Below are 6,000 nucleotides of genomic sequence, written 5' to 3'. Positions count from 1 at the left end.
CGAGAGGACGGACAGAGAGCTGGTGAAAATATGAAAACATGAGGGACGATCCAGAGCAGCAGCAGAGCTCAGACAGCGTCACCTCTGCAGACTCACAAACGTCCAGAACAACGGAAAGACAAAGTAATTAATAAAGTGTGTGAATCAGTGATGGCAGATGACGAACAGCTGGAGGTAAAAATATCCCCCCTCCTGCCACGTATGTTCAGACAGAGTCGTACTCCCCCACTCTGCTCCGTGAACCTGCTCCGGTCACATCCTGACTCTGTGGGGCCAGTTTCTCCTGGGTTAAAACAGTTTGTGTAAAATGTTGAGGTTTTTCTGAAACGAGATTCTGAACATGGATTTGAGTTTCTGCCCGATGCTTTATGTCTTTGGCAGCTACAGCGGCCCCGAGGATCCAAGATTCAAAATCAGGAAGAAAAATACTTCATCAGTCAATCACATGCAAAACATGTACAGTCTGTTTTAAGGTTTAATATTTTCTTAATGGAACCACAAAGACACACGAGAAGAGGAATGTCATGAATTCTTGAGGAAAAAGTTGATTGAAAACTTTTCTTTTACTTGAAAACAGTTTATTTCTCTTATTCTTTAACAAATACTGGTTATTGGAGGAGCTGCAGTTTAACCGCTGCTGCTGCAGACGAATGATTCACATGCAGTCGTCTTGATGTGAGCTGAACGTCTCACTTCACAAATGGATCTATTCTTGTCTGATAATGGAACTGTTGTGATGCTAATCCATATACCTGCTAAAGGTTGTGTTGTGCTAAATGTTAGCAGCATGCTAATGTGTGGATGTTCATTTTAAAGCTCCATGTTTCTTCTTCTGTGTTTTATTTGAAGTGTTGATCCATAAGAAGATATAAAAATCATCTCAGTGTAGTTTTACATCTCCTCTCTCAGGCTTCTCTCTGGAGCTCTAGTAACAACAGGTCAGTGAGCCAATCAGAAGAGAGGAGGCTCTGAGCCTCTCTTCTGATTGGCTGACTGTTTTCTGAGTGATCCAATAAAAATAAAGCAGATTTCAGGTAAAAACACTCAGAGAAACCAAATCCTGCAAGGTTTGGATGGTGGGTCCAGGTGGGCGGGGCTTGGTGACTGCTTTGTTGTGACATCACAAAGTTCCAGAAGTCCTGACGGCTGGTTTTAAGGCTCAGTTTCTGAATACAGGCTGTGTGCATTTCTCTGTGGACTGAGGCTTTGATACTTTCACAGTATTAATATAGAAGCTAGAGCTGATCTATAATCACACTACACATGGACACAGACCTTTACACTGGAGGAGCTTTAGAATATTAGATTTAAAGAGAGATGTTCTCAGGACTCATCGATCTGTGAGGTTCAATAGATAGATTTTAATGGTACGTCCTGATGATGTTCGTGTATTTTTCCTGGTTTCCATAAATAAAAGAGCAGCATGTGTTAACCACTTTACACACACACACACACACACACACACACACACACACACACACACACACACACACACACACACACACCACCGACTCTCCAGCACAGAAATCATAACAGAATTATGAGCCTGTAAAATCTGTCAGGCTGAGCTTGTTGTGCTGGTTGCCATGACAACAGGGCAGCTGTAAGTGTTGCCTCGTTGTCAGCACTGTACAGTGTAACATCACTGTACAGTGTAACATGAGTCATCACTCATGTTTCCCTGCTTGTTCTTGATCATAAGATGAACTGAAAACGAGCTCATAGAGCAAACAGGAAGTAAAACTGTGAATCCAAACGGAGAAGATTTTTGGCAAAGTAAACACATATGGTTGGATTGACTTGCAAAGGGGCTCCGGGCCAAAACTAACCCCCCGCTCCCCTAGTGGCCCCTGGTTACTGCTCATTCTCTTGGTAAGTTGTGCAGTTATTTCTGTGCTGGAATCAGTTTTAATCAGAGAACAGGTTAAAAACCACATTAAGTTCGTGATTCGTGGAGACGTCAGTGCCCAGAGGGTAACTTCAGGTCAAATCACTCCCTCTACAGCAACACAAGAGGAGAACTACGAGTACAAACACGTCTTTCCTCCAACCTGGAACAGTTCAATTCTAATTCATGCCCAAACACAAACTGTGTGAGGCGTTCAGGTGGATCATGGGAATGTGGGACATTTTTTGCTTACCTTCTGACTTGTACCATATTTTCTATATGAAGCCAATATATTATATCAACACATTATACCAAGGTGTTTCCTTATTAAATCATAATTTACTGTCCTCCTGTAAAAACGAGCCCATAGATCGTCTATGCAGCAGGTTATTATGACCCATAGATACCTTTGTTGCTAGGCAACATCTATTGGCCGTAGTGTAACGAGCGTCTGTCAAAACAACAAACGGGACATGGAAACGGAGTACGGTGAACAACAACAACAAACACTTTACGGCAGCCTTACGGCAATTAACAGTCTGTTACAGTTGTAATCATGACAGGAGCAAACGGTGACGTAAAGTGCGGTGACGTAGTACAAAGAGCAACATAGGAATATGACGCAGGAGAACGGTGTTCGATTGATGTTTATGTTGTTTCTATTATCAATGACCATTCGTTATTGTAACCATGACAACAAAGATCGTCTAATGTAGAGGAAGTTCTTATTTTTTAGCACAAATCACCATCTTTTCCTAAACCTAACCGGGCCGTGGCCGCTATTATCGTAACCATGGCGACGAATGTAGGAACGCCGCTCTCGATACAATCCGGTGTGGGACGCCATTTCAGGAGACACTGTTATGGGTCAGACGGTCTGCAAATAAATCTATTAATAATGGAGCAAATAATTTACAGAACATCTGGACACAAAACACCTCAAGTTAAGATTTTCCTTAAAATAAAAACTGTTGCATAAAACACCATTAAGTCTTCTCCTTAAGGTTTCCTCAAAATGTTCCCAAATGTTCACTTAAGAATTTAAGGTTGTCTCCTCATCTTAGTCTTATAATTAAGGAATCACTTTAAGTCAGTTAAACTGTTGCACAAAAGACCTTAGCAACCAAACGGAGGTCTGACTTTATCTTAACTGCAACATGCCTGAGTTAAAGGTGATAAATGAAGAAAATTAAACTTTTAAGAGATTCTGTGCAACACACTCAAGTAACTCCCTCAGCTAAGGAGAAATTAAACCTTAAGTGTCATATTTATGTAGAAAACTTAAGGTGTTTTGTGCAACCGGACCCTGAATTCTCAGAATCATGATCCTGAGCCTCTACACACTGTGGCTGAGCTCTTTTCGTGTTATTGATACAATATACGAGGTGACAAATATATTTACATTGACATCAGAGCAGCTGATGGAAACTCCTGCCACAGGAAGTCGTGTGCGTTTGGCTGTTTGCTCGGTCGATGCTTTAATGAGCGCAGACGACCAACAGAGGCACGATCCGTCCACACTGACGACTTACAGCCCGGACAGATGGTAAACAGTGGTGGACTTCCAAACCAATCAATACTCTTCATGTCCAGAGAACACACAGTCCATGTGAACAGAGACCTGACGAACAATCTGTTCTGTTCACTGATGTGTTAACCACTTTATATATATATACACACACACACACACACACACACACACACAGATCACAGTTTGTACCCAGTGGAAAAAGCATCATGTGACCTTTAGCCCCCACACAAATGTAATATATGACATATGTCCTTATATCAAGAGAGATGTTGCCATATATGTCACCTATAAGAGGATATACTGTATTATTATCACATAGATACATCCTCTGGAAATATGAAGATATAAGTTCATAACATATGAAATTAACATTTGTATATGCCTATATATTAAAAATATCTATGTGATGAATTTTCACATAGAACATGTTTTCTATGTGAAAAAATGTGTTAACATTATATATTTAATTCATTTATGAAAGTTTATTGACACAAAATACATGTTAGAAAAACAAATGTTTCTGTCTAACGTCACATTCAGGGACTTTTGGACTCTACTGCACATGTACTGACAGGCTGTGGATGGACAGATATATATATTTATGTATTATATATATATATATATATATATATATGTCTTCAATATAAGCATATATAAATGTATTTATGAATATATGCTAAATATATTAAGAAATTAGAAATTGATATGAAATTGTTCCATTTCTAACAGGTTTCATATATAATTTTTACATATATGCAGATTTAAAATAAAAATCTATATTTCATATACGGAAATTCAATATATGAACATATATTACATTTGCATATGGGAGGCAACATCACAGTTCTGGATTCACTGTTTTATTGTCAAGTAGCCTAATATATATATATATATATATATACACACACACATATATATATACTAATGCTGCTATACACACACTGAAATGCTTGTTTATGTTCATCTCAGTGGAACATGTTGATTCATGTGATGTGAGGTCACTGGAGGAAAGTGCAGCTCCAGAAACACAGTGAAACGACTGCACAGCTTTCCAGTGTTACAACTGACAGTCAGAGCGGAGCTAGCATGACACCAAACAGCTGCTGGATGATTTACAGTCTGGACTTTCCAGGAAAAAAACCTCACATGCAGCACAAAGAAAGCAGAAAAACGTTGTCTGTCGTGACAAGTTGTGTCAACAACATGGGCTTCGGCATGAATGAGATTTTCCAGAAATCATGAGCCGGTTCGATAAGGTCTGACCTCGTCCAACAATAAAACATCAGCAGGCAGGGAGCGGGGACGCTTCCAGGAAGAAGTGAGCAGGAGTAATACAAGATAAATTACACTCACATCTCGGCCGACGCACAAGAAAAACCACCATTGTTCTGATTAATTCCTCCTGGATCTTTGATTTCACTGTCCTCAGCAGGGAGAGGGATTTCCACTCAGGTCTGACGCCAGCGCCGGTCAGGGACCGTCCACACCTTCAACAGAGTCCTCAGGTCTCTGAGCATCATGGGACAGAGAGGAGGTCAATGAGCTCAGACTCAGTTCAGTTACATATAAACAGCTTTAGTAAAATGAATGTTAAACAATGATGATGAAAAGAGTTTTTATTTTCTCACTGCGTTCTAGAACAAAATCGTGTCTGTACTCACTGAGGGTCATTTCTGTGAATATATTACATGATGTATATTGTGTTTTAACAAACACCCCGACATCACTTCATACAGATCGTTTATTATTAATAAAGTAAAACATGTTTCATTTAGTTAGCAGGTCACTTTTAAATTTCAGACTGTAAATAAAGATGGACGTCGCCTCTGTGACGTCAGCCACAGGTTTCTGGAGCTCAGAGTGAGCTTCTCTACCGTCACCATCTTGGCAGTGTCTGACTCCGCCCCCTAACTCCTAGCTAATCCAAACATGGTCAAAGAGGAGGGGCTTGTGTGGAGACCTCACATGCATACACTCACCCACCTGTCACTCAAAGAGGCCACGCCCTCAATCCTCCTTAACTGTAGTCCTTAATAAAATGTAAACAGGTGAGTTATATAAACAGGTGAGTTATATAAACAGGTGTCATGAAGGAGGAAATAATCTCTAGAGACCAAAACAGTTTCTGTACCAGGCTGTAAACATGTTTATTTCTGCTGTAAAGTTGGACATTTTAACATGGGAGTCTATGGGGACTGACTCACTGTTGGAGCCAGACTCTAGTGGTCGTTAGAGGAACTGCAGCTTCTGGTTCTTCATGTTGATGCTTCATGTTTCAGTCTGATGCTTGGTGAAAATATTAAACCTTTAAAACAGGCTGAAATTTCAGCAAGTCAAATCAACCTTTTCCTTTTGAACTGCAGTTAATTAGAAAACAGTATGCTGCTATAATTATTAATTACTGGGATGGAGGTGAAAATGACCTCTTCAAATTTGCATCATAGAAGCTGTAAATTGCAACATGAGGCCGTTTCCTCTTTTGTGCATTTTGTGTAAACAAACATCATAAATGTTGCCGAGGCACGAACATGAAACCTGCTGATGAAACCTTCCTCCATCTTCCTGACAGAAGAATCAGAGG

This window comes from Seriola dumerili, unplaced genomic scaffold (assembly GCF_002260705.1).
Source record: "Seriola dumerili isolate Sdu_G_001 unplaced genomic scaffold, Sdu_1.0 BDQW01000153.1, whole genome shotgun sequence".
Classification (NCBI taxonomy): Eukaryota; Metazoa; Chordata; class Actinopteri; order Carangiformes; family Carangidae; genus Seriola; species Seriola dumerili.
This window is presented reverse-complemented; position numbering follows the sequence as displayed.